At 38.4% G+C, this 8,908-nt stretch overlaps 1 long non-coding RNA gene across 1 annotated transcript; it reads left to right on the top strand.

Moving 5' to 3' along the window:
* The first annotated feature begins 4,265 nt into the window (after positions 1-4,265).
* On the top strand, positions 4,266-8,666 carry LOC104852368. The gene is made up of 5 exons (XR_777463.2): positions 4,266-4,408; positions 6,713-6,805; positions 7,791-7,930; positions 8,051-8,102; positions 8,348-8,666. It is a non-coding gene; the product is annotated as an uncharacterized LOC104852368 (long non-coding RNA).
* The last annotated feature ends 242 nt before the right edge of the window (positions 8,667-8,908 follow it).

The following is an 8,908-nucleotide window of genomic DNA, read 5'->3' as shown; positions in this document are numbered from 1 at the left end:
AAAGCATTTCCGTTCCACCTCATTTTTTTAATTACAATTTTTATTATGAGATGATTAAAAATTCACACACAGTTGTTCAAATCAACGCAGAAAGACCCGGTGTAACCACCGGTACCAGTGCAATGGCCTTGGTGGTAAAACTGTGCAAAACCACATGTAATAATCACAACCAGGATTCCAACCGACACCACCAAGATACAGAGCACACCCATCATCCCAAGGGTGCTCCTTCATGCTGCCTTCTTGTAGCTCTGCCAACTTCTCTTCTCCTTGTCATAGAATGCTACCTCCACGATTTTATAATTTAGAGAATTTTATGTAAGTTGAATCATACAGTATGTGCCATCTTAAGACCACGTTTTTCTCTCAAAACGATTCCCTTAAGTTTCACCCAAGGTGTTATATGTATCATTTATTTCCTTTCATCGTGGAGTGGTACTGCACAAAATAGACAGTTTGTTTAGCCATTTACTCACTGAAGGACATCTCGGGTTTGGGGTTTTGTTAATAAAGCTGGTATAAACATTGGCATACAGGATTTGTGTCTTCAGCTCTCTGAGATGCATGTCCAAGAGTACACATTGGTTACAGGACAATTGCATATTGTTAAGAAGAAATTGCCAAGCTATGTTCCTGAGTGGTTGCGCTCATTTGCATGCACACTGGCAGTGTAGGAGTGAACCGGCTTCTCCCGGTCCTCACCAGCACTTGGTGCTCCCTGAATTCTTATGTTAGACATTTCACAGGGTTGTAGTGATGACTCACTTGTTTTCATTTGCATTTTCCCGAAAGTCCATCGTACGAAGCGTGTTCTCAGGCGCTCAGCTCTGTCTGTACATCCTCTTTGGGGAAACGTCTCTTAGTATCTTTTGCCTCCTAATTGAGCTGCTTAATTTTATTTTTCCTCTTAAAGAGCTGTGAAAATACTTTATATATTCTATGCACTGATTCGTTATCAAATACATAGTTTGCAAATATTTGTTACCCATCGGTGACTTGGCTTTTCATCCACTCACTAGGGTATTTTGCAGATCTGAAAGGTCTTGAAAGAAGTAAAAGTTGTCAACTTTTTGAGTTATGGATCATGTTTTTTTTTATATCAAATTAAGAACTGTTTGCCTTGCTATGGATCCCAAAGATAGTGTGTTAGTCCCCTTTCTGTTACTATCACAAAATTCTCAAGATAATCAATTTAAAAAGAGGTAAGTTTTGTTTAAGTTCCCAATTTGGAGGTCTTGGTACATGATTCATTGGTGATGTTGCTTGGATCCTGTGGTAGATCACATATGTGTTGGAGCAAAGCATTCACCTCACAGCCAGGATGTAAAAAAAAAAAAGAAGAAGAGGAAATAAAAGCATCTGGGATTCCAGGCCTTCCTCACGGACACACTTCCAAGGACCCAAAACCTTCCAGACCCTTCCTCTTAAAGTTTCCACCACCTTCCAATAGTCAAGCTGGGGGCCAAGGCCTGAACCCATAGGAAACTAGAGGATGCTCTGTGCCTACTCAAAAATATAGCAGATGGTCTCTCATATTTTTACAAGTTTGCATGATTTTACATTTAAGTCTGTAGTCCATTTTGATTTTTTTTGTGTAATGTATAAATTTAGGTGGAAGTTCTTTATTCCCCAGCCCCCTTTGTTTAAAAAGTCTGTCTTTCCTCTTTGACTTACCCTTGGACCTTTGTTGAAAGGCAGATGGATGTGAGTCTATTTCTGTGTCTAACCCTCCACTGGTACCACACAGCCTTGCTCACTACAGCTCTAACAATTTTTTTCCTCATTGAGTTTACTGGTACATTTTAGGGATACAGTACAGTTACATTTATTGGGATCTTGTACCTTTACATGACAGGTCTTGGTTCTCATTTTTTTCCATTGTCCCTGCCCTCTCTTCACCCTCTCCTCCCCTCCCCACTTACAAACACTTCATTTTCATTTTCTCATATTTTTTTCTTTTCCCTTATTGCCTTTCCCCTACCCTTCCCACTTTCCCTACACCTTTAGCCCCTTTCTTCCTATTTGACTTGTCCATTATATCATTAGGATCATACGTACTATTATAGTTTATTCACACCAGAGAAACTATTCGGTATTTACACATGTGTGATTTATTTATTTTACTTGGGAGTATATCCGCCTCAATATGTATCCATTTTCCCATAAATGAATCTAATTTCTCATTCTTTATGGCTGAGTAGTATTCCATTTTATAGAAAAACCACATCTTCTTTATCCAGTTTCCAACTGATGGGCAAATGGGCTGTTTCCAAGTTTTAGCTATTACAAACTGTGCCTCTATAAACATAGGTGTGCATATATCTCTGTGATATGATTCTTTTAATTCTTTTGGAAAGATACCCAGCAGAGGGATGGCTGGGTCAAATGGAACCTCTAGTCCCAGCTCTTTGAGGTATCTCCATATTGATTTCCATAGTGGTTGTACCAGTCTGCACTCCCACCAACAATGGAGAAGGGTTCCTTTCTCCCCACAACCCCGCCAACATTTATTGTTGTTTGATTTCTTGATAGTAGCCATTCTTTGTGGGCTGAGGTGGAATCTCAGTGTTGTTTTCATCTGCGTCGCTCGAATGACCAGTGATGTGGAACATTTTTTCATATATTTACTTGCTGCTTTTACTTCTTTGTCTGAGAAATGTCTGTTTATTTCAGATGCCCATTTTTGAATTGGGTCTTTATATTTGGGGGGATGATTGTTTTGAGTTCTTTATATATTCTAGATAATAGTTCTTTGTCTGAGGAGCAGCTGGTAAAGATTTTTTCCCACATTATAGGTTGTCTCTTTGTTCTGTTGATGGTTTCTTTTGCAGTGCAGAATACAGCTCTAATAATCTTGAAGCTCATTAGATTGATCCCTCCTACTTTTTACTTCTCTTGCAAAATAGTTTTAGTTATTCTTATTCCTTTGCCTTTGTGTATAGATTTTAGAGCAATCTGGTTCCCTTCAAACCTCACTTATTGGTTCTAAGAGATTTTGTTGTTTCTGCTTTTGTCATTTTACTTTTGGTAAAAAAAAATGGGGTTCTCTGCAACTGTAATCATGTAGTCTGCAAATAGGGATGAGTCTTTTTCTTTTTTGGCCATATTGTATGAGCTAGAACTTAGAACACTGTCAGTGAAAGGGAATAGTTATCTTTATCTTTTTCCTAATCTAAATAGGAAAATATTCACATTTGTCTATTAAATTTAGAAAGTCTCCCTTTATTTTGATTTTTTAATAAGAGCTTTTGTTAAAAACTATAATGGATGGCAAGTATTAAGACATTTTTGTATGCAAATTGACATGATCATATGATTTTCTTTTTCAGGTTATAAATATGGTGAATTACATTGATTGATTTTGAAATATTGCATCCATAAAATGAAACTTGATCAGGTGTGTGAGTTCTTTTTTAATATATTGCTAAGTTCTAGGATTTTATGAATTTGACATTTTAGATTTCATGCATAAATAAAATCCGGGGGTATTCTATTGAGAACATTTAGTTAAGGAGTTTTGAGTCTATATTCATGACACAGTCTGCCCTTTAAAAAATATGTATCTACTTATGGCTTGGGTACTAGGATAACACTAACTTCTAAAAATAAATTGGGAAGTTTTCCCTGTTCTCTTATTTTCTGGAAGAAATTGTATAGATTTGTGTTGCTTTTTAAAATGTTAAAAATTTCAGGAAAACATGTGAAGGCTTGGAGGTTTCTCTTTTAGTAATTGTATGTTGCAAACTCAATTTTCTTAGTAGTTATAGACCTCTGCACAGTATTTACTTAATATTGAGTGATTTGTGGTAATTTATGTTTTTTTAAAGATGTGGTCCATTTTATTAAAGCTGTCACATTTCTGTGTGTAGAATTGTTCATAGCAATCTTTTATTTTCATGGCTACGGGGCCTGTGGGAAATCCCTTTTTTCTACTTGATATTGCTGATTTGTATCTTTTCTCTCTCTTTTTTTTTTGGTCAGTGTTATTAGAGGTGTATCAATTTGATCCATCTTTTCAGAGAAACAGCCCTTTGTTTTACTGGTTTTCTATACTGTTTTACTGCTTGAGTGATTTCAGTTTCATTGATTGGATGTTATACTTATTTCTTTTTTCCCTTTGCCCTGAGTTGCATGGGTTTATGTTATGGTTTGGATCTACAATGGCCCCCAAAGCCTCATATGTCTTGCAGGTGATTGGACCATGAGCCTTGATAGCTGACATGCTGTCTGGAGGTGGGGTGTGTGGTAAGAGCACTGACTGGAAAGGTTTCTCTCCCTACCCAACCTCTCGCTTTTCTCTCTGCTTCTTAGATGCCATGAGGGGGCCAGCTCTCCTCAGCCCAGACCTTTTCATCATGCTGTTCTTGCCTTGGAGCTGGCCCACTATGGATTGCAACCTCTACAAACTGTGAGCCTAATTAAACCCCTCCTCCTTCAAGTAGTGGAGTGCGGTAATTGGGTCTCAGAGATGAGAAAGTTTATTTTGCTTTTCATTTTCTATGTTCTTGACTTGTCCTGGATCCTAATGTATGCATTCAGTACTACTTTAACTGTATATCACATTTTAATACAATGGATTTTCTTTTTATTTAGTCCAGTATCTTTCAAGAATTTTATCGTGACATTTTCTCTTTGGCTTATGGGTTACTTAGAAATAGGTCAGTTAGTCTCTGGTTATTTGGAGGTTTTCCTGTTAACTTTCGATTATAGATTTCTACTTTGGTTCCATTATAATTGGAGAACACACCACATAATTTCAATTCTTTTCAGTTTCTTGAGGGTTGTTTCATGACCCAGGCCATGGTGTTCCCAGAACATAGACACTTGAAAAGAATGTATATTCTGCTGGTTTAGGATGGAATGTTCTATAAATATTGATTTGATCCTATTGGTTGCACTCTTCTATGTCCTTGAAAGTTTTCGTGTGGACATGGGTTTTTATATTTTTATATAATGGAATTACTGAGAACATTGTAACTATGTTTAACATTTTGAGGAACAGCCAAACTGTTTCTCCAACAACTGTGCCATTTCATAATACCATCAACTAATGTCTGAAAGTTACATGATATATTTTTAAACAACTCTGAAATGGAGATGTGGCACTTTGAAATTACAATATGTTATTTTTCCTTTCTCTAGTACACGAAAAATAAGTGGGGTATTTTGCAGTTTGCACCACCTTAGATGTGATGATATGTAGTTATTTTTGCTCATCAGATAAATACTATCAGTCTTGAAAATAATATAAAAAAGGTTATTAAAACTTGGCAAGTGGAAGTGCAAGACAGGTTAAGGGGAGAGTTTAGATCCTATCTCTAGTTGACAGAGTAAGAAAAAAGAACAGGTAAGGATTCACATGAGAAGAACATATACATAAACGTGGATTTGAGAGGGAGTGGCATAGGGAGCCAAATCATCATCTATCACAGCAAGAAATCGATGGAAAATGTAAAACTTGTGAATACACAAATTGAAACATGATCACATTACTTAGAAATATGGGATGAACTATAAGAAAAAAATAGAATGAGATAAGGACTGTCATTTTTGTTATTATGTGAAGGTTATAGCATTGGTGGTGTGCGGAGGACTAGCCAATTATGAGTTTTCCTGCTTTTGTTCAACTGGTGCATGATTTCAATAAAAATATTAAAATTACATACTAAAGTAACATTTAATATACACACTTTATTGAACTAAATTATTTTGTGTTTAATACTTCAGGAGGGATAGCAAATATAAGATATAGACTCTGAATAAGATGGTGGAAAAAGGGGGAAAGTAATGCCAAGTGTGTTAGTTGGCCTTCGATTACTGTATAATTACCAGGGATAATCAACTTAAAAAGAGGGAAGCTTGTTTGGGTTCATGGTGTCATGGCCTGAAACCCATGATCACTTAGACCCATTACTTTTGAGCCAGTGGCAACACTGTACATCATGATGGGAGTGCAGGGCAGAGGAAACCGCTTGCCTGACAGGATCCAGGAAGCCTAGAGTTATAGGATGAAACCACCATCCCACAGTCCCCTCTGAGCACTCCCATCAGGCCACACCTCTTAAAGGTCTCACCATCTCCCAGTGGTGCCATCGGCTGGGGAAAAGGGCTTCAACCACGTCAACCTTTTAGGGCGCTTTGAGATACAAACTATAGCACCGCTCAATGGGTTGGGCAACATCTTCCACTTCTCAAGTACAATTTATCAAACATGAGGATTTGTCTATAATTACTCATGCTGTTTCTCTAAACATTCAAAGATAGCATAATCTCAAGAACAAAAAAAGATGAAAATAATATTTTTAGTCTTATATTAGTGGCTTAAGATTTCAAGATGAAAAGAGGTAAATGTTAGGATTTTGATTCAGTCTCCCACACTATACAAATGAATGACTACACTGAGATATTGTATGTCTCTGTGACTTGGCTTTCTCATCTCAAAAATGGGAATAATATTCTGCTTAATCCACAGAACCAAACTGCATTATGAAAAGTATATAGACTCAAGACCGTAAGACTCCTTAAGAAGTTGAATACTGGCAATCATTTTTATAAGGCTTTATAAACATTAGCAAAGCAGGTGTCTGAGACTATAATACTATTCCAGCAGTAGTCAGTATTTGATGACATTTCAGTGATTCAATGTTCAATTTTATGTTTTCTTCAAGATGTAAAACATTAAAACTTTAAAATTCATAATTCTGCTTTGCAGGAATACTGATGTCAGAGGTGCCTCTGTTGCTTGTTAGTTGTACGGTGCCAAGCTAGGATCTTTTGCAACATTTCATGGACCAGAAAACATGCTGTGAGTATATATGTGTGATATTTTAACGTGGTAGATGTCCTGAGAGCTGCTGTGTATTAAGAATTGTAAGTCTTCTGTAAGAGGCCCGCAGGGAACGATGAAAAAGGTTCGCTACTTTCTTGACCCAGAAAACCCACAAAATCATGCAAATCAAGACTGAAATCTTCTCCCTCACTTAAAGAACAGCTGTGAAGCTGCCCAGGCCATCAAGAGTATAGGTATCTGAAAGGCCACCAAGTATCTGAAGGGTGTCACTCGAGAGAAGCAGTTTATTGTTACAGCGATGGAATTGGTCATTGTGCCCAGACCAAACAGTGGCCTTGGACACAGGCTCGGTGGCTCAAAAACGGAGCTGCACTTTCAGTGCACGTGCTCCAAAGTGCAGAGAGCAGTGCCGAGCTTAAGGGGTTAGATATAGATTCTTCGGTCATCGAACCAGTCCAGGTGAACAAAGCACCCAAGATAATCCTCCATATTTGAGCTGCCCCCGCCACGTTGAGATGACAATCCCTACTGGAAAGGAACAGGTCATTCCTAAACCAAGGGAGGAGGTTCCAGAGAAGGAAAAGCTATCCCAGTGTATGGTTCTTGGATAAGCCTTCTGTGGTCTTTATGTGCTGTCTGGGTGCTTATCTTGTGAGAGATTTAGAGCAGAGTTGCATTCCAGGCTGAATTAGTAAGAAGGATACATGTGCATTTTAGTATATTGATGTAGTGAGAGAATAATGTATACAAGTACATATATAGGTGCTTGAGTGTCTAGGTGTGAGGCTTTTTAGAACATAGCACCCCCATGCCTTTCTTGCTTAGAGATGGAGGCAGGAGAGAATTGGGCCTTGAGCTGAAGTGGGCCAGGCTGCTTTCTCAGCTTTCTTTGTTTGCTTTTCTTAGCTACACCTCCTAGCAGGTGTTTAACTCTTCCTTTGCCAGAAACTTCACTGAGGCCCTTTAACTTTCCCTGCCTTTCCCCCGATTTTTCCTACAGAAAGATTGGCAAAGTTGCTCAGAGTCATTGGACCAGAAAGAGAAGAGGCAGAACTCAAATTCTGCTTTGGAAATCTGAGTTCTTAATCGTGATGTCATACACTTCAGTTGTATATGGCAAGAACTAATAGATGACACAAAGTAAGAGATATTTATTGTCTGTCGGGCATTTTCATGGATCATTAATCTTTCCCACTTAATCTTTGCAGAAATCCTAAAAGACTGATATTGTTATCATTGTTTTCCTTTTGTTTTCACCAGTGAGAAAACAGATGAACACAGCGATGCCAAGGAGAGGAGGAAGATACAACAGGTGGGATCAGAATGGGTGGCCACACGGGCTATAGGTATGAGAAGGAAGGGCAGGAGAGACTCTGTTACCAGAAGGAAGCACAGAGATGGGGTGCAAAAGCTCCTCATCAATTGTCTGCTTTATTATGAAGTGTTCTGGCTCAAATGAACACATCGTGAACCACTTAATTGTAGTGAAACCTGGAGCTGCCTATGGGCCAATTGGTAGAAGTAAGATCGGTGTGGGTCACCTCTTTGTCATCACAGGGAAGCTGGAAGTGAAGCCAACACAGAAGACACCAGACAAGAGATGGAGGGTGAAGTGTTCCCATCGAAGTCATTTCAGCGCCCAGATCCAACAGTACCTGATGTCATCACTGGGCTTCCTGTCACGTCAGCCAGTACCATTCCCTGTTGGGCTTAAGCCCAATGGAGATGGATTCTCAGGAATCTTAGTTGCAAGGTTCCTGAAGACAGATATCCTTTGCCTTTATAGCAAAGATATCTGGCTTTTCTGTCCATAGCACCAAGATGTTACATGGAAGCAGGGGCTGACATGAAGATTTCCCTAAGATCACATAATTGACGGACACTGGCTCTGATCAAAAATTTGGAATAAAAATACCAATCTCCTCATCCCTAGTTAGGATAAAACACAAATAGGTTTTGCATGTACTTGTTCAATGCACTGACTTTAACACATTCAACTTCAGATCGTGTTCCCCAACCTATTAGTGGTACCTCTTTGGGGAATAAAATGAAGAAGGATGAGAACTTAAAAAAAAGAAAATTGGCATTTATTATATATACCTTGTGCAACACTGTGGG

The sequence above is a fragment of the Fukomys damarensis genome, unplaced genomic scaffold, assembly GCF_012274545.1.
Source record: "Fukomys damarensis isolate Sample0158 unplaced genomic scaffold, DMR_v1.0_HiC HiC_scaffold_34, whole genome shotgun sequence".
Taxonomy (NCBI): Eukaryota; Metazoa; Chordata; class Mammalia; order Rodentia; family Bathyergidae; genus Fukomys; species Fukomys damarensis.
Note: the sequence above shows the minus strand (reverse complement) of the source record. Positions and strands in the feature narration are given on the sequence as shown.